The sequence below is a fragment of the Euprymna scolopes genome, chromosome 27, assembly GCF_053919585.1.
Source record: "Euprymna scolopes isolate OS-2025 chromosome 27, ASM5391958v1, whole genome shotgun sequence".
NCBI classification, from domain to species: Eukaryota; Metazoa; Mollusca; class Cephalopoda; order Sepiida; family Sepiolidae; genus Euprymna; species Euprymna scolopes.
The window spans coordinates 2,411,822-2,434,243 of NC_136508.1; the positions used below are offsets into that span (position 1 = coordinate 2,411,822).

Genomic DNA, 22,422 nt, shown 5'->3' on the forward strand with positions numbered 1-22,422 from the left:
TGTGAAACCAAAAAATTATGTGAAAACAAATAACGATGTGAAAACGAAAAACTATATGAACCAAAAAAGTTATCCTGGATTGTCCTGCTCTTCACGGCACAAGTTCACTCGGGGCTAATGAGACTAGCAAGGACAAGCCGCAGGCGATTGCCAAGAATCTTGGCACAAAATCTTTAACCCAGCGTTAAGCATTATCTAAACCATTCTCACTATCTTTGCTTTTACGACACAGCTTCACAATGCCCATGGAATTGTAGTATAGATGTTATAATTAGTCAATTTTAGTATAGTAAATAAAATTAATCTATTGTATTATAGCCGTTATAATAATCTCTTAACGAATACCTATTATAATTAATCTATTGTAGTATAGCTTTTATAATAAATCAGTTGTAGTATAGCTATTAAAATTATCTATTGTAGTATTGCTGTTACAATACTCTATTGTAGTATAGCCATTATAATTAATCTATTGTAGTATAGCTATTATAATAATCTATTGTAGAATAGCTGTTAAAATAATCTATTGTAGTATATCTTATAATTAATCTATTGTAGTATAGCTGTTTTAATAATCTATTGTAGTATAGCCATTAAAATTAATCTATTGTAGTATAGCTATTAAAATCGATTTGTAATATTTCTGTTATAAGAATCTATTGTAGTTTAGCCATTATAATTAATCTATTGTAGTATAGCTATTATAATAATCTATTGTAGTATACCGTTTATAATTAATCTATTGTAGTATAGCCATTATAATAATCTATTGTAGTATAGATATTACAATGTATCTATTGTAGTGTAGCTATTATACTTAATCTATTGTAGTATAGCTGTTATAATTAATATATTGTAGTATAGCTATTATAATTAATCTATTGTATTATAGTTGTTATAATTAATCTATTGTAGTATAGCTATTATAGCGGTCTATTTAGTATAACTGTTATAATAATCTATTGTAGTAAAGCTATTATAATTAATCTATTGTAGCATAGCTATTATAATTAATATATTGTATAGAGTTATTTTGATTGATCTATTTAGTATAGCTATTATAATTAATCTATTGTAGTATAGATATTATAATTAATCTATTGTATTATAGCTATTATAATTAATCTATTGTAGTATAGCTATTATAATTAATCTATTGTATTATAGCTATTATAATTAATCTATTGTATTATAGCTATTATAATTAATCTATTGTAGTATAGCTATTATAATTAATCTCTTGGAGTATAGCTAGTCTAATTAATCTATTCTAGTATAGCTATTATAACTAATCTATTGTAGTATAGCTGTATTATTAATCTAATGTAATATAGCTATTATAATTAATCTTTTTAGTATAGCTATTATAATTAATCTATTGTAGTATAGCTATTATAATTAATTAATTGTAGTATAGCTATTATAATTAATCTATCGTAATATAGCTATTATAATTAATTAATTGTAGTATAGCTATTATAATTAATATATTGTAGTATAGCTATTATAATTAATTAATTGTAGTATAGCTATTATAATTAATATATGGTAGTATAGCTATTATAATTAACATATTGTAGTATAGCTATTATAATTAATATATTGTAGTATAGCTATTATAATTAATTAATTGTAGTATAGCTATTATAATTTATATATTGTAGTATAGCTATTATAATTAATATATTGTAAGTATAGCTATTATATTTAATATATTGTAGTATAGCTATTATAATTAATATATTGTAGTATAGCTATTATAATTGGCAAACCCACGTTGTTAATAAAACCTAATACTGTTTTTTTTAATAAATATAACAAAGTAATCCGAATGGGTTCGTTGTAGGTTTCTTACAACAATTAACAAAGGTTGGGGTATGGGTAAACGAATCGTTTCCTCAGTAAGGAATAATATAGTAAATACTTTTGAAACTTTTAATCCGAAATCTGGGAGCTAAGTCTTGCTCTGTTGAAAACCGAAATCTCATAAGTTAGTCGTTGCATATTTGAAAAAATAGTTATTTTCTCCGAAAATTCATATAGTAAAAATCTATTTTGGTTTTAGAGCAACTAATATAGCTGCTGAACAACAGAAGGACATTTGGCTTGACATCAATCATAAATTGACCAAGTCGTATTTGCCACTGGGCAGTTGTCAGAATTAATGCGATTCCGTGCGCTGACCGATTCGTTGTGGTCATATCATTCGGATCCAACGATGGGCACATATCACATGACCTTGAATCGAATCTGCCCCAAGATTTGGTAAGTATCCAAGCAATCTTCTAGGAGTAAAAGTTATATTGCCAACGGTTATTACAGAAATTTGTTTGAAGTAAGCAGTTCCATCAGCATCAAATGAAATTTATTCACTAGATATTCTCACAGAACGATATTGGACGCCTTAGCAAACTCAATATTACTGATTCGTCGCAAGTACATTAGAAAGATTCTTTAAATGAGAATTGCTTAGACTTCTAAAACTTGTATTTGAGAAAGTAGAGTCAAACGTGTATGAAAGTAGAACAATATAATTAAGATGTATTATTCACTAAAAAAATATTTAACTTTTTATGCGAATCATTCTCAAATGATTTTATTGTAATATCACTTGATGCAAGACGCACATGGGAAGACTATTTGAGTGTTTACTGCAATTATATTAGATCATTATTATAAAGATAAAGTAATTCACATGTAAAAATCATTATTAGGCATAATTGACGAGCCTTCCGACAAATAGATAAACGAATTTCGTAGATGCAAGCAAGTAGTTTTAGACTAGTTCTCGAAATTTGCCTCAGTGCAGCATATTTTTATTTAATTGCAAAGCAATTATTTACAAATGTTAAATAACAAAAATATACTGCGCCATCGATATTTACCTTAAGAAATATGAGATTCTTAAACTTAAAAACAAAAATCAACATTACTTTCGTTCTATTGATATGATTTCACAAGTTACCATTGAAATTTGGTCAATGATTTATTCATGTTTTACAAATGCTGGCTGGTATGGTTAGCAATTCAAGAAACGCAAGTTACGTTTTCTATAATGGCCATATTAATTAAAAACAAAGTAAAGAACAAATGGCGCACCATAGCATAAAAATATGCAAAGCCTACACGAGAAGTAGATGAGCATTCATCACTCGATTATTTATACATTATTTTATAATAGCAATAAATGTCTTATTTAATGTGTAATTAAATTAATATCTTACCTTTACGTATATAACGATTTACATGTTCATATACATGGTGGATGAATGGTGAACCGGCTGACTCTTTATGACGTTATGAGATAGTGCTGGGTGATATCGAATATATACAAACATGTTATGTTTTTATGGTATTTCTACATGAACAGACATAGATTTCTGTAAGACTTCGCTCGGGCTCGATCGGCAGCTGACATAAATTGCCGGAGTATTCCAGTGCTGATCAAGTTGATCAGCCAGACAAAGCGTGATTGAGAATGGAAGCGGACGACTTTTAATAAATTAAAAGGAAAAAATATGCACACACGAAAATCGCAGACATGGCAGACTTGTAACACGTTAAAGACACTTGAGCAAACAGTAATTTATTGACAAGACGATAAGCTACGAGCCTCGGAATTGAGGTGCAAGAGACAAAAAGTTGTAAACAATCCGTTTATCTCGATGATAAATCACATCACAGAAAGCTACCCGGTTAGGGAACTTCCTTCCATTTCCTGATCTTCTCCCTTATTGCCATCGACAACTGCCCTACAGTCGACCGAAAATATTCCTATAGACATATCCCGTCTTCCGTGCCAATGGAGAAACACCTATAAACATTGTTACACTAAAAAGCACAAAAAAGTTAAAGTTTTCCAACAAATTCTATTGTTCTAAAAAAAGCTAACACATAATCTTTCAACTTTTCATTAATTATATATTGCTACATTTCTTGGAAAAAATAGTATAAACTTTTAAAAAATTCAGATAACTTCTTTATTCTTAAAGATAAAAATATGCATTGAAGTGATAGTAGATTTTTGTTATTTTATTTGTTGTATTTCTTTTGTTTCATTGCGTATAGTGATGGACATATTCTGGCGGTTAGCATAAGCTTCCAGCCGATTTGAGCCAACTTCCGGGTCAGTATGTGTAGAAGCACCATTTATACAAAACAAATAATTTAATTATTTTGGAAGCTGAAATGTATGGAGAGGTTCAAATATCTGCTATATTTCGATTAATTTGGTTTATATAAAAAAATAGGAAACCCTTGATAAAAATTCAGATACCTACAATTGTTGTAGAATTTTAGTCATAAGTATTAGACATGAATAAATGTTTATTACATTTCACTGTTTGGTGAATTTCAAACTGTTTTCCGGGAAATGATATAGGCACAAACTGTTATTTGAAATTTCAAATAAGATTGGAGCTTTATACATTTTCTGGAATACAAAATCATACAATAGATTTTAAAATTTGGAAAGGACATTTTAAATAAAGTACCACATTTTTCATATTTGGGAAATTCACATCTTGGACAGATGATATTTAAGCACGTTCCTTCAACAAAACGCAAAAACGTACACTTACCGCAAATAACAGCAATTAGTTGGATGTTGCAGATGAATTCTAGTTGTGGAATTCTGTAAGAGCAAAGGAAATATAACATAAAATTGTTAATTGGTCAATGGAAAAAATCAAGGTTAACGTCCTTTACTAACACAGAATTTAAAAGAATATTAATTGCACATCGGATATCGATGTATCTCGTATAAAGATAAAGTATCTGGCTCCTTGACATCTGAGACTCCACATCGCACTTAAATGAAAATAATACATACATATATGCACGCAAATATAAGTGACCAAAGTATTACAATTTACAAAAATAGGTGTACAACTACCTCTCATTACGCCTACTTCGTTCCTACATTTCCTCTTATAAACAAATATGCAATTCCCAATTTAGATAACAAAAATACCTCAGTCTAAAAAGATTTCACTTCTTTGAATTAAACTAGATAAAATGTTTTGAGGATGGCTTAGCATGGTTTTCGGCATTTCTTCGTATGAGCGGGGGCTTCCCTTAATTCATGTTTGTTTGTTTAACCAACATATCAACCTTCTTTGGGTTATTTAATGCTGTATACAAGACTTACATTTTTGATACTTTCAGAATCAATTTTCGGTGGGTATATTCGGGCAATTTTTTTATAGTTTGTTATTTGATGGTTTTTATATTTTAAGGTAAAGATTTCTTTTAAGAAATTTAGAATGGTTTTAAGATTTTTTTTATCAAAGAGTTCTTTTAAGCTTGTGGCCTTGTAGTAGTGTTGACGAATTTGTGTGAAATTAAAACAGCCAAGTAAAAAGTGTTTCAGTGTATAAGGTTCGTGACATGGTATACATTTGGGAGGTTCTTCACATTTTACTATATAGGAGTGAGTTATGTATGTGTCTCCTATCCGTGATAAGACTACTTCTTCTGTACGTAATTTTCTGGTATCTAGAAGTTTTTTTCAAGTATAGGGGTAATTTGGAAAAGTTTATTGTTTTGGCAATTGTTTCCAGTTTTCCTGCCATTTCTTTGTCATAAAAGAGTTTATTAAAGGTTTGTAATACGTATATGGGACCTTTATGTCGCTTATTTTGAGTTTCAAGGAATTTTTGGCCGCCATGTCAGCTTTTTATTTCCGCGGAAACCGTAGTGACTAGTAATCCAACAGAAGAAGAAAGTTTTGTGTTGGATGATAGTATGGATCATTTGTAACAGTTTGATTAGTAAGGGATTGTTAAATGTTTATTTTTTACTGATTCTAATACTGATAATGAGTCTAAAAATATTATGAATTTGTTGGAGTTTTGGTTGGTGATAATATCTAGAGGCAGGTTTATGGCTGTAATTTCTGCACCCCTTAATTTTTACTAATCTTCATAAAACAAAACATAAAATAACTCAGATAAGAAGGATTTCTTCCACGAAACACATCGGAACAAATGATTACACGATTAATTACCGCAACGTTTGTGTAAAACTTATCTCAACTTCCTTTTTAACTTGTAGTTTTGTTAATTTACTTTACAATTTTTAACTTGTAGTTTTGTTAATTTACTTGCCACTTTTTAACTTGTAGTTTTGTTAATTTACTTTACAATTTTTAACTTGTAGTTTTGTTAATTTACTTGCCACTTTTTAACTTGTAGTTTTGTTAATTTACTTTACAATTTTTAACTTGTAGTTTTGTTAATTTACTTTAACATTTTTAACTTGTAGCTTTGTTAATTTACTTTACAATTTTTAACTTGTAGCTTTTTTAATTTACTTGACACTTTTTAACTTGTAGTTTTGTTAATTTACTTCACACTTTTTAACTTGTAGTTTTGTTAATTTACTTTACAATTTTGAACTTGTAGTTTTGTTAATTTACTTTACAATTTTGAACTTGTAGTTTTGTTAATTTACTTTACAATTTTTACCTTGTAGTTTTGTTAATTTACTTGACACTTTTTAACTTGTAGTTTTGTTAATTTACTTCACACTTTTTAACTTGTAGTTTTGTTAATTTACTTGACACTGTTTAACTTGTAGCTTTGTTAATTTACTTTACAATTTTGAACTTGTAGTTTGTTAATTTACTTTACAATTTTGAACTTGTAGTTTTGTTAATTTACTTGACACTTTTTAACTTGTAGTTTTGTTAATTTACTTGCCACTTTTTAACTTGTAGTTTTGTTAATTTACTTGCCACTTTTTAACTTGTAGTTTTGTTAATTTACTTGACACTTTTTAACTTGTAGTTGTGCTAATTTTCTTGCCACTTTTTAACTTGTAGTTTTGTTAATTTACTTGACACTTTTTAACTTGTAATTTTGTTAATTTACTTGCCACTTTTTAACTTGTAGTTGTGTTAATTTACTTGCCACTTTTTAACTTGTAGTTGTGTTAATTTACTTGACACTTTTTAACTTGTAGTTTTGTTAATTTACTTTACACTGCCTACCGACCCGGCCGAGCGAGTTTCCATTCGAAATCTTTATCAATCGCTTCAGAAAAAATGCAACTACTCTTATATATAAAGATATCTCCGTTGCAAAAACATCAGAATCAATAGTTTCAGCAGGAATTTAAATGTTTTGTAAACATTATTCAGTCAATAAGTTAGTTTATTGGGGGGTCATACATATACTTTTCTTTGTTACAAAGCTTTTTCACAATTCTTTTGTTTCACGATTGCTTGAATTATTTCCTAAAATACTCTCTATTAAAGGCGAGTGTGGAAGCACATCATTTTACACTCAGAGATCACTTTATACAAGTAAACAAAATAAAATAAGCTCAATCTGCGATAATGAAAATCAGTTTCATTTGTTCCTTTCAACGAATGTTCTGACTGTGCCATCTTTCCACCGGGCAACTAGCCCGGTTAGTTTAAATTAATAATTTAACAATCCGGCAATTAATGCTTATTATATACGAACTGCTACGAATTTACTACAGGCTTAAGCTAATAGAATAGCAAGGCATATGTAATTTTAAACTTAGGGATTAGAAATGTAAATGATTAATAGTCAGGATTAAAGCCAAGAAATTTGCATTGTAAAATAGAGTTAAAACATAGAATTATTGATAATAATCCAACCTTGGAGATAAAGTGAATGAAAGAAAATATTTGAAGAAAAAGCTTCAAATTTCTAACCAATAATCAAGAAGTTAAGTAAAAATTTTAAATTAAAATAAAAAATTATGTTAAAATAATGTTATAATATCCGAAAATTCTAATACTACAACAGAAAGACACACATATATAGGTGCATTAATAATACAATAATCTAAACAGACTATATAATATAAATTGTATAATATGAATCATAAAAATCTATAAGACAAATATATGAGTATATTTCATAGAAAAATGCGAGCATGACAAGTAATATGGTTAAGATTAAACTTCGAGAAATAAAAGGACTAGTTGTTAAAACTGGAAAAGAAAAAATAGAACTCGTAAAAATATGATAAATTTATAACTTAAAACATTGCAGCATTAAGAATTTATATATAAAATTAAAGTAAAATATGAGCGCACAATTTTAGGAGACACTTATTTTGAATAAATTTAAATAAGACATTTGAGAACTTTAAATAAGACATTTGAGAACTTTAAATAAGACATTAATAATACAATAATCTAAACAGACTATATCTATATAATACTAAAAGTCTATGGATCTTGTATGTTTGCAATCAGATTTCCGGTTTTCAACATCCGGTTGCGCATGCGTAAATAGCAACGTCTTCAATCCGTTATTCCAATTCCGGAATTTTTATATCGCTTTTAATACAAACAATTTCATTTAATTTGATCAAATAGTTTTTTTGTTTTTTTTTAACGGCTAAAAACATTCAACTTCGTAAAGTCTGTCGCAGTTTAAAAAAAACTTCTCCCTTTTAAAAAACAACACTCATTATTAATAGAAACAGCGGCGGTGAAAGAAAACACCTCTCACTTTCACTCTCATAGATTTCAACACTCCTACTCCCTCTGTTTTCGTTACGTACGCGAGAAATAGTTACGTGTATGTGTGAGAGAGAGAAAAAGGGAGCGATGTAAAACTGGATAGTTAAGCGAAAGGAAAACATAAAAGTTTTTTTAAAACACTTAAATTGTACAAAAAATGTTGTAAATAGAAAAGTATTGTCTTAGTTTTAGTGACCTTATTATTAGCATATGAATACAATATTTATTTTCTGTACAATAAGTGCTTAAGCACCCGTGCTTTTCAGCGATACATATTCAATAAAATAAATTGATTAATATAATTAATCTGGATATAAGAGAGTTAGAACCTGATAAGAAGTCTCAATTAAGCAAAAGGATAACAAAAGTTTTCTTTAAAAAAAATTAATTGTACAAAAAATGTAAATAGAAAAGAATTGTCTTAATTTTATTGACCTTATTATTAACATACAAATTAAATATTTTACACAATGGGTACTGAATGTTTGCTTAAATTAAATGAAAAAAGTTACATTTTATTTTCATTTTCTATTTAAAAAGCCATTATTAACATGTGGAGAGTGTTTTTTTTTATTATTCTGTACTTTCAACTAACAATTTCATTTAAAAGATGATATATCAAAATTTGAATTTAACTATAATAAGGATTATGATACCTGTTCAGTGCATATTTACCTATAAGTATGACCAACCACTTATAATTCAGTAACTGTAATTTAAAAAAAAAATAACAATTATAATAAACAGAACGACTCATAGAAATCTATCTATATTCTTTTTTCATTTTAATATACTTTCATAGAAATGCTTCTGTTATGTAAAAAAAAACTATTTTCTTTATGCCACAAGTGTCACGCTCATACATGAATTCCATAGCTAATATAACGTACTGACCCAACGGGTCACGGGTGGTCTAGTAATATATAGAACTTTGAATTGTCGCAAAAAACGATAAAACCATTTTTATTTACTTTTGTTGTTATATGTCTTCTGTTCTTTTTTCTTATCTTCATTTTGGTGTTATGGAGGGGACGGGACTTCCGAGTAGAAGAGAATTGAAATATAGGAAAAGAAGAAAAAATCACAAACCGGTCTTCCTACACTGATAAAGCTATTTTAGCGAAATAATTGACTTATAACAAAATAAATAAATAATTGACTTATAACAAAATAAATAAATAATTGACTTATAACAAAATAAATAAATAATTGACTTATAACAAAATAAATAAAAACGATTTTATCATTATTTCCGACACTTCAGAGTTTTAAAATTACTCATTTAAATTTTATATAATATTCAATTGAATTTTGAAAGAAATTCCATATACTGCAATATTTTAAGTTATAAATTTATTTTATTTTTTTACTAGGACATCTTCAATGTTTTTCTTTTCTAGTTTTAACAACTCGTCTTTTCTAAACTTTTGTAATTTTTGGTTGCTGGTGTATAATGAAAAGGTTTATAATAATTCTTAATATTATTTTTACTGTTTATTTTTCTTTTCTATGTCATATTATTCTATCTATTTTTTAATGATTTTTTTTACTTAATTCAATGCCGTTAATTAATTTTATATATGAATATCACGTGACTGCTTTCTTCATATCTACTATTTTTCTAATTGTAATTAGGCTCTACTTTTGTATAAGCAGCATCGCCCGAAGAGGTTTCTAGTTACTTGCACCTGGCTGACTGAAACATGCTCAATCATTTGGAGCAACATATGAATGCTTATATAAAACAAATAAACATTATTTGTGTGTGCTAAATGACAATGGCCGCTTCTGTATTTCTTTTTTTCATGGGTTCACACATACACAAAACAACCAAGGAATCGATATATAGCCTAAGCTTTTTTAATACATGGAGCCCTTCAAACATTTAGTCCAGAAACATAAAAAGAAAAAAAGTCAAATTTAAGTAAATGCACACATAATACAGTTCCAATGTGGAACACAGGTATTGTTAATTGTTATTAGACGCCATCTTGTTTAGAAAAGTAATATTCGAAAAAGAAAAACAAAAACAATATGTATACATTATTTAAGTGTCCTGTCAAAGTAGCCAGTAATAAAAATTCGAATTTATAAGTAAATAAAATGATAAAAATACAGTTGAGATAAAAAGTTATTTAAAATTAAAAGAATAAAAAAAGAGCAATTAATGGACGTACATAAAATTGACGCTTTAGCTAACAATCCATGGATGCATAAAGATACACACAAGTGTTAAAATATAATGCGACAATTATAAAAGTTGAGAAATATCAACTATTTTCTATATAAAAGTGCGGCGGAATACATGTTGCATCCGAATAAAAACTCAACAGAATATGAATGATAATGATGTTATCGATCAAAACTGATAAATGCTAAAGAAACACGAAACCAACTATTTAGAGTCGACAATTAAGGATGACGTCGTATTTGCATGAATAAATCATCAGTTTGGTTACAATGAAACATTATTGGCAGGAATCTACATTAAATATTGAATTTTTGAAAGCAATGTTTATTTCAAAACGGAAACGGTAATTGTTTTATTATTGTATCAGCTGAACTAAACTCATTATCGAAAATATCGATTTTCTTCACAACTAAATATATGTTTATAAATAACTATCGGTTCATAGTTGAATGTAAAAAATTGACAAGTACTGGAAGCGTGATAATACAACATTCAAAATGTTTCAGTTCAATGTGTAGCGTAGATCTGCGGAGACAATTAGATCAAGGCAAAGTTGTAATTTGAAATAAAACTACAGCCGAACACATTTAAAACTAACACATTTTAAATGAAGAGAACAATATCACTAGTTAAAGAGAAACTCGCATTTTATAATACAACAGTAGTTCAGATAATTACAATATGATTTCGACAACAGGACGTTAACGTTAAACACAGGCTGTATTTAAGTAAAAAGTGGTTGTAAGTAAATCTAAATTAAATTAACTCTTGGGTTTTGATATAAGCTTATTATAATGTTATCAAGCAAATAATCATTTAGGTTGGTCACCTTGTCAGATGAGGCCCCCGAAGCATTATATACCGAGTAGTCAAGGAATAATTTCCCGGTAAAATCAAATGGTGGTAAGCATATAAATGGCAAAAAAATCTAACAATATAGAAAGATTGTGTATGCCGATAGATCCAAAGATTCTGAAAAAGTACACTAAATATTGAAACGGAAAATAGAAGTATCTGCCGGTAAAAATATACAGAAATAGCGGACAATTTTATAAATGAAACAAAAGCGAAATAATTGCAAGTAGGTAATTAAAATGTTAGTAAATTATAAATTACCCCCAAAATAAACAAAAATCGTACGAGTAAAGCAAGATAGCAGAAATCATTCAGCAGTTAAATATTTATGTAACAATATGTACAATACAATACAATATATAATACAATACATTCGAAGTGTCTCCAATAATTTTCCAGACCTTTTTTCTACAGACATTTAAAATTTTCGTAGATAAGTGAAAATTCAGTATGTTATTTCTATACATACTATGAGATGACTGACCAATTATTATGATTTCAGGTTCAACAGGAATTAAAATACACCGTACTGTCACTGCTGGTGAATTTATAAATGCAATCTGAACGTGAGGACACTTTAGAAGAATGATATACAATAAAATTCTGTTTTAAACTTTAAAAAAAATGACACAGAAACGTATGAAATGTTTCAGACGGGTTTTGGCCCATGTTGAATAAATCGGGCATCGGTTTTTAGGTGACATAAGAGATTCAAGGAAAACAGGAAGTCTGTGAGGAACAGTAAATGCATAGTTTAAGGTCAGTACACATAATTATTCGCGAGGAACTGAAGATGCAGAAGATTTGTGCGCAGTTTGTCCCAAAGGTGCTAAGAAAATATTAGAAAGAAAGACGTTATGACAATGTGGGAAGAATTTCCCAGGGACAGGAAGACGTGCAGATGTGCAGCACACTATGACACAGTGGATTTTGAGGAGAAAAAGAGAGAGAATGAGGAGGCTAGGAAGAGAAGGAGATGTTACATGATAAGGGATGTCCCCTTTTCATGTAAGTATGAAAATAGAGAGATTAGTTAAAATGAAAATAAAATGAGAGAAAGCAGAAATCGAACCCTGGACATAAGTTTTAAAGAACAATAGGTTTAAATGGAATGTCCAGTAAATTGTTAATTCGGATGAAATAAATAATAAATAAACTATTCAATTGTTAGAAAGAATCTGGATATTAAAATATGGGTTAAATAAATTAGATATGTAGGTTGAATTTCTTTGTAAAAACATCAAAGAAAAATAGGTTATTGGGAAATCATAATGTCGAAAACGTGCAAAGTCGCGCATGTTGAAACACGTGAATTTTGCTCACGTGACCGGGATGCATGGATTTCTCAATATAGGAAGTGAGAGTCAGTTAGTTAGGGACAGTCAGTGAGAAACTCAGAGAGAGTCTGGAGTTTGAAATTCGAAGGTGTAGGAAGCGATACGATCACTCTGAAACTAAAATGTGAAGCTTTGAATTCTTGATGATGAAAACCATGGCCGGTCGTGAAGAAATAAACCAATCATGTGTTTTGATAAAACGTCGTCTTGTGTTTGTGATTCTTACAAAAAGGTAAAGTGAAAATTGTATTATATGTCTATATATCTGTGTTATAAAATGTCATTATATACACGTCTCAACATCTCATATCCACAATGTGAATCTACATCTCATATCTACACTGTCTGAACACTATCTCCTCACTCTAAGAGCTTTCTTCTTCTAATGATCATTTAATATATAAGAATCGTAATAACATGAACAATCTCTCATAACATGAACAATCTCTCTAAGTCTCTTACAACAACATCTCATTATCTCTAAGACTCTCTTTTAATGAAACCCCTATATGTAACATATACATATTTTGGTGCCCGTGAACCAGTTTGCATCAGCGATGCAAAATAAAAACCGAACCTGGGGTCAATATAACAAAGACAAATTTGGTGTACGTGACTAGTCCACTCATGCAAGGGTGGGTTAAAAGAAACTGGCGTTACCACGAAAAAAAAAACACAACGTTTACTAGACGATCACAGAATGCGAAAAAAGAAAAAAAGAAATTCAAAACGAAATAAAATAATAATTAAAAAAGAGAGAACATGCACACATACGCAGTATTAAAAAAATAGAAGAAAAAAATAATAAACACACAAAAGAACAAAAGACACAAGAAATATTAAAAAAAGAAAAGGCCGATATGCCGTAAAAGAAATCCGTAGTAATGAATGGAAATATAGCAAACAAGTCACCATGCGTAATTCATTGATAAATGAATTGGTTTGTTAAAAAACACACACACACATACATGCAAAGGCACCCATTATTGTTTTGAAATTTGTATGGAGTGTCAATTAGAAAATTTGTGTCAATATGAAATCGTTTGGATGAATTGTTGAATTTAATCTGTCAATCAAACAGGAATTTTTCAAAGGTCGCATGTAGTCTCTGAAACAGCGTGTAAATTCTGTTTGGAAATGCATTTCTGTGTTCATAGTTTAACTTTTCGGCTTTTTGTGTGTTTCATTTGTTTTGTTTTTGAAAAAAAAAGGGACAATTGATTTGGACAGACTTTGTTGAATTGTTGTTTGTTACAGATAACTTTTTTTTGTTGAAAAAAGTTATAACTGTTGATCATAGTTTTTTGTAAATCATAGTCAAATGTATTAAGGCATTTTCTTTTTGAAAATGTTTTTATGATGTTGAACAAGTATTGTAAATTGTCTTAAATGTATGTAAATGTTATTGATTTTCACAGCAAGAATTCAAAGTCAGCAGTAAATATACATTAGATTTAAACAGTCTAAGAGAAAATAAAACTAGTTCAGACGTATTGTTGGCTTACAGATTCTGTTAGAATTTTAGAAGGGGGACAAGAATTAACATTACGTAAACAGGTATTTGGAGAGTTTTTAGATGTGATAAGCGGTAAGAAAGATGTTTTTTAGCATTTGGTTTTGTTGTTTATTTGTTTTTTTAGAGATCCTAAACTTTGTCTCCAAGAAAAGTGACTTGGTAGGGATTGATAAGCACAATGTGTACCCCTATACGAAAAATTTGGGAACCTGGTTAATTAAGTCCTTAAAATAAGCTGGTTGCACGTAACGACTCCAAGCAAGTGGTAAGACTTGGCTTAATAATAAACAGGCGTTGGAAAGAATACGAAAATTCTTAAGGGGACCAGCAAACCGATAATAGGGAGTCCCGAGGCAATCACATATAGCTTAATGAAGTAAGAGACAGGCAAAAATATGCCGTATATTACGTAAGAAAGATATAACCTTGTTTTTTTTTTTAGAGACGCATGAATGTGGGACATATCTGCTGGATCTTGGAGGCTCTGGAGAGAGGAAAGAAAAATCAGAAAAAAAATCGGGCAATTAGATAGAATTTAGGCGCAATTAAGGTGTTGGGCGCGAAAGGTTAGTTAGGGGTGATATTTCTAAATCCTCGTCGAAGTTTCAAGAATCCAAGCAAGGAAATCCGAGTGAATCCGTATGAGAGAAAAAATGTATATCTTGATAGTTAAAGCCAACCAAGAAGATTGGTTATGAGCTTTGGTATGTCCCGTATAAGATAGCTATAGAAAAAAAAACAAAAAAACAAAGCCATACTTGATAAGACTAACCATGCGGAAAGAGTTGATGAGGACACTAGGGACGAAGGAAGTCGTCCATTTCGAGAGAGGTGAAAACCTCTAGCCTGCGGCATATGAGTGGCTGGAAAGTAGCTGATGTGAATCATAGGTAAAGACCCTACACCCAAAAAAGTAAATGCCAAGAAGATCAGAGAGGTTCTGATCTTATAAAAATAAATAATTGTGAAGTCGGCCGTGAAGGGCTAACTGAAAGAGATATTTTGTTTGTTTTTTTAGCCTGATCTTTCTAGCCGTGTGATTGTGTAGATGTAAAAATAAAAAAAATGTACTAAATTTAAAAATGCATGCATTTTTTTTGTGAAATATGGAAGGGAGGGATGTTACATGATAAGGTCTGTCCCATGTTCATGTAAGTATGAAAATAGAGAGATTAGTTAAAATGAAAATAAAATGAGAGAAAGCAGAAATCGAACCCTGGATATAAGTTTTAAAGAACAATAGGTTTAAATGGAATGTCCAGTAAATTGTTAATTCGGATGAAATAAATAATAAGTAAACTATTCAATTGTTAGAAAGAATCTGGATAATAAAATATGGGTTGAATAAATTAGATATGTAGGTTGAATTTCTTTGTAAAAACATCAAAGAAAAATAGGTTATTGGGAAATCATAATGTCGAAAACGTGCAAAGTCGCGCATGTTGAAACACGTGAATTTTGCTCACGTGACCGGGATGCATGGATTTCTAAATATAGGAAGTGAGAGTCAGTTAGTTAGGGACAGTCAGTGAGAAACTCAGAGAGAGTCTGGAGTTTGAAATTCGAAGGTGTAGGAAGCGATACGATCACTCTGAAACTAAAATGTGAAGCTTTGAATTCTTGATGATGAAAACCATGGCCGGTCGTGAAGAAATAAACCAATCATGTGTTTTGATAAAACGTCGTCTTGTGTTTGTGATTCTTACAAAAAGGTAAAGTGAAAATTGTATTATATGTCTATATATCTGTGTTATAAAATGTCATTATATACACGTCTCGACATCTCATATCCACAATGTGAATCTACATCTCATATCTACACTAAGACTGTCTGAACACTATCTCCTCACTCTAAGAGCTTTCTTCTTCTAATGATCATTTAATATATAAGAATCGTAATAACATGAGCAATCTCTGATACATTAACATTCTCTCTAAGTCTCTTACACCAACATCTCATTATCTCTAAGACTCTCTTTTAATGTAACCCCTATATGTAACAAAGAGAACAACCCTTCCGCCGCCTTCTTTCCACCAAGAGTTGGAAGTAACACCCACATCAGATATACACCTCAAAGATAGGAGACTAGTGACCAACGGCAAGCCCCACTACTCCAACAAAGATAATGCATTACATATAATACAATAGATATATGGTACAAGCATGAAGCATAAATAATTTAGTCAATTAGTTTGGACTTTGATTTTATTGGTATATGACCATTACCGGAAGTTTATTATATAAAAAGTTTGGTAAAAAAATATTAAGGTAAAATGTAGTATCACAATTTCGTAAATGTCGGGTCCCGAGCAGGCTATTATGTACGAGCCTGTGTGTGTGTGTGTGTGTGTTTTCGTTCAGCACTATTCAATATACGAATAAAAACACTCATGGTAAGTCAGTCACTAGGTGTATCAGAATTTTTGTAGGAACTTTTGACACCCCTATCACAAAACTGCGAATAAAATATAAAACACTCGTAATTTATCTTTTAAAAGTGGGTTGTTTATTTTCTTTATGGATTATACTTCCAAAATAAACTATTAAAGTTGTTTTAAAAGTAATAGAAATATTTTTTTAAACAGTAATGAAATTAACTGAATTTTATGAACTTTAAAAATCTATCAACATTTTTTATTGATTCTATTTTTACGATATTTTCAGGGTCAATGTGAAGTTTTATGCTCTTTCCAATAAACTGAATATAATATTTTAGACAAACGTTTTTTCACGCCCCCCATTTTCAAGTGTCTATTAAAAAGTAAATAATTAATTTACTTACCAAAGTTTTATATATCACAAATTGAAGATAAAAGATCAATAAATAATATATTCAAATTTAAAACAAAAAAGTAGTGTTTTTTAGAAATTTACCTGCATAGTCCGAAGTTTAAAACTTTATTTTTAGAACTACGTTGTTTGCTTTTTTCTTTTCTTTTTTAAATGAAGCCTTGGTCCTTGCTCCTTTAATTGAAAAAAAATTAGGGCTTGAATTACATTTTTCGAGTAGTTATAAGCTTGGAAAGACAGGGGATCGAATTAATTCACGTCTCCCATTTTTAAATGTCTATTAAAAAGTAAATAATTATTTTACTCACCAAAGTGTTATATATCACAAATTGAAGATAAAAGAGCAATAAAAAAATATTCAAATTTAAAACAAAAAGGTAGTTTTTTTTACCTGCGAAGTCCGAAGTTTAAAACCTTTAAAAAAAAACACGTTGTTTGTTTTTTTTTTAATGAAACCTTGGCCATTGCTCCTTTAATTGAAACAAAAATTAGGGCTTGAATTACATTTTTCGAGTAGTTATAAGCTTGGAAAGACGGGGTGGAATTATTCAATATTTTTCACGAAATTTCTGACACACCTAGTCAGCCACATAAAAATTGTTTTATTATAAGAAATGCTTCCGGTTAAAAGACATTTCATTCTATCAAGTATGATCGTACTGTCTTAGTGAACGCCACGCACTACTACAGGCGATTTCATTCCCATATTACTATTCCTATAAAAGTTGTTAATTTTATTAAATATCGAATGTATCGAATGACAATCAATACATTTTCTTTAAAATTATACATGAACTTGACTTTTTGAAGCATGTTACGCTGTTTATTATCATATATAATGTTTATTATCATATATAATGTTTATTATCATATAAACATTATATATGATAATAAACATTATATATGATAATAAACATTATATATGATAATAAACATTATATATTATAATAAACATTATATATGATAATAAAAATTATATATGATAATAAACATTATATATGATAATAAACATTATATATTATCATATATAATGTTTATTATCATATATAATGTTTATTATCATATATAATGTTTATTATCATATAAACATTATATATGATAATATATAATGTTTATATGATAATAAACATTATATATTATAATAAACATTATATATTATAATAAACATTATATATGATAATAAACATTATATATGATAATATATAATGTTTATTATCATATATAATGTTTATCATAATATATAATGTTTATGATCATATAAACATTATATATTATCATATATAATGTTTATTATCATATATAATGTTTATTATCATATATAACTTTTATTATAAATGTAATGTTTATTATAATATATAAGCTATCTTCAAATAAAAGTATGCCATGTCCGTGCCCGATAAAATTTAACGATAAAGTAAATTATTGAGATCTTTAAATTTTATCATTTTTTTTCTATCTCACACAGGCATTATTTATACGAATTCTCCAAATTTCCAGAGTAAACTAAATTAATTTTCGTTTTAATGATATACGATACATGTCTGTTATTAAATTTACTTTCATTATAGGATTTTCTAATTCTAAGCTGGTTTACCCTACGCAGTAGTTTTATTATTACTGCATGAAGATTATGGTGCTGTTATTTTTTTCGTTTTGGTGTTATTTTGAAAGCACATTTAAATTTTTTATTACGATTAAAATAGCTGGATTTTATTCTAATGTCATGTTTAGCATTCTTATTTTCCTTCACCAATTGATTTGTTCAGACATTTACTATACATTACTATATATTATTATACATTTACTATACATTACTATAAATTACTATACATTTATATGCATTACTATACATTACTATACATTTACTATGCATTACTATACATTTACTATGCATTAGTATACATTTACTATGAATTAGTATACATTTACTATACATTACTATACATTACTATACATTACTATACATTTACTATGCATTAGTATACATTACTATACATTACTATACATTTATTATTCATTACTATATATTTACTATACATTTACTATATATTACTATACATTACTATATATTACTATACATTTACTATATATTACTATACATTACTATATATTACTATACATTACTATATATTACTATACATTACTATACATTTACTATGCATTAGTATACATTTACTATGAATTAGTATACATTTACTATACATTACTATACATTACTATACATTTACTATGCATTAGTATACATTACTATACATTACTATACATTTACTATGCATTCCTATACATTACTATATATTACTATACATTTACTATACATTCCTATACATTTACTATACATTACTATGCATTTACTATACATTTACTATACATTTACTATACATTACTATACATTATAATACATTTACTATACATTACTATACATTAACTATGCATTACTATACATTTACTATACATTACTATTCATTTACAATACATTTATTATTCATTACTATACATTACTATATATTTACTATATATTACTATACATAACTATACATTTACTATACATTGCTATACATTTACTATGCATTACTATACATTTACTATACATTACTATACATTTACTATACATTACTATACATTTACTATACATTTACAATACATTACTATACATTACTATACATTTACTATGCATTAGTATACATTTACTATGAATTAGTATACATTTACTATACATTACTATACATTTACTATACATTTACTATGCATTACTATATATTTACTATGCATTAGTATACATTTACTATACATTACTATACATTTACTATACATTTACTATGCATTACTATATATTTACTATGCATTAGTATACATTTACTATACATTACCATACAGTACTATACATTTACCATACATTTACTATACATTTACCATACATTTACCATACATTTACCATACATTTACTATGCATTAGTATACATTTACTATACATTACTATACATTACTATACATTTACCATACATTTACTATACATTTACCATACATTTACTATGCATTACTATACATTTACTATACATTTACTATACATTTACTATACATTACTATACATTTACTATACATTACTATACATTTACTATACATTTACTATACATTTACTATACATTACTATACATTTACTATACATTACTATACATTTACTATACATTTACTATACATTACTATACATTTACTATACATTTACTATACATTACTATACATTTACCATACATTTACTATACATTTACCATACATTTACCATACATTTACTATACATTACTATACATTTACTATACATTACTATACATTTACTATACATTTACTATACATTACTATACATTTACTATACATTTACTATACATTACTTTACATTACTATACATTTACTATACATTTACTATACATTTACTATACATTACTATACATTTACTATACATTTACTATACATTTACTATACATTTACTATACATTTGCTATACATAACCTCCGTTAACAATTTTAGGGATCCATAAACCTTTATAAAGTGATTGCTATTTAACCGCCTTTAAAAATAGCAATTCTTCCATCTAAACTTTCCTTAAAAAGGTCTATAATTATTTATAATATAAAAGATACACAAAGAATGATAGTGTTGGGAGAATAAACCACTATCATTTTGGTATTATTGTTTCAATATTTCAAACCCTATGTGTAACGATTAGTGCTGTGATAACATTTACTATACATTTATTATACATTACTATACATTACTATATATTTACTATATATTACTATACATAACTATACATTTACTATACATTGTTATACATTTACTATGCATTACTATACATTTACTATACATTACTATACATTTACTATACATTTATTATACATTTACTATACATTTACAATACATTACTATACATTACTATACATTCACTATACATTACTATACATTACTATACATTTACTATGCATTAGTATACATTTACTATGAATTAGTATACATTTACTATACATTACTATACATTTACTATACATTTACTATGCATTACTATATATTTACTATGCATTAGTATACATTTACTATACATTACTATACATTACTATACATTTACCATACATTTACTATGCATTGCTATACATTTACTATACATTACTATGCATTTACTACATTTACTATACATTACTATACATTACTATACATTTACTATACATTACTATACATTTACTATACATTACTATACATTACTATACATTTACTATACATTTACTATACATTACTATACATTTACTATACATTACTATACATTACTTTACATTACTATACATTTACTACACATTACTATACATTACTATACCTTACTATACATTTACTATACATTTACTATACATTTGTTATACATAACCTCCGTTAACAATTTTAGGGATCCATAAACCTTTATAAAGTGATTGCTATTTAACCGCCTTTAAAAATAGCAATTCTTCCATCTAAACTTTCCTTAAAAAGGTCTATAATTATTTATAATATAAAAGATACACAAAAAATGATAGTGTTGGGAGCATAAACCACTATCATTTTGGTATTATTGTTTCAATATTTCAAACACTATGTGTAACGATTAGTGCTGTGATAACAGCATATTATTTTCATTCTTTTGACTCTCGGGTATATATCCGACACAGTTGTACACATTCAATTAACCGAGAACCATACCCGTCTACATAAAATACATAATATATTAACGGATATATACTCAATAGTCCAAACAATAAAAAGAATATGCTGTTGTCACAGCCCTAGTAATTATCAGAGAAAAAGAAAAAAAATATTTTTCTTTAATTATTCTCAATGGAATAATAATACAAAATATAACGACAATTTTATGCTTCGAGCATCATAAGAAGGGATCAGTTTATCATTACATCTCTTAACTAGAAATTAAAAAAATGAAAATGCCAGCCAAATAGAAGCACAATATAGAAGCATAAATCAAACCATTTACTACTTCAACTATCTTATTCTTCGTTTAATATCCAATTAAAAAGCAGAAAATAAAATAAGATCTTAAAAATGGATAAAGAGGTAAATTTCAAATTGTGATTCTAACTTGTCAGAGTTACTAATTTGTTTTTAGATCGTACAAGTTTCAAATTTATTTAATTTCATTAAACACCGAAGTTTCAAAAACGCTGTAAATAAAGAAAGTATTATTGTTACGTTATTCGAGTA

At 27.8% G+C, this 22,422-nt stretch overlaps 1 protein-coding gene across 2 annotated transcripts in view; it reads right to left on the reverse strand.

Moving 5' to 3' along the window:
- The window catches only part of LOC145248787 (kin of IRRE-like protein 1), a 2,909,730-nt gene that overhangs the window by 2,073,661 nt on the left and 813,647 nt on the right, over window positions 1-22,422 (reverse strand). For both annotated transcript variants that reach the window (XM_080110422.1, XM_080110421.1), the window contains exon 3: window positions 4,581-4,633. The gene's annotated coding sequence lies outside the window, so the exon portion shown is untranslated. The remainder of the gene's footprint in view (window positions 1-4,580; window positions 4,634-22,422) is intronic.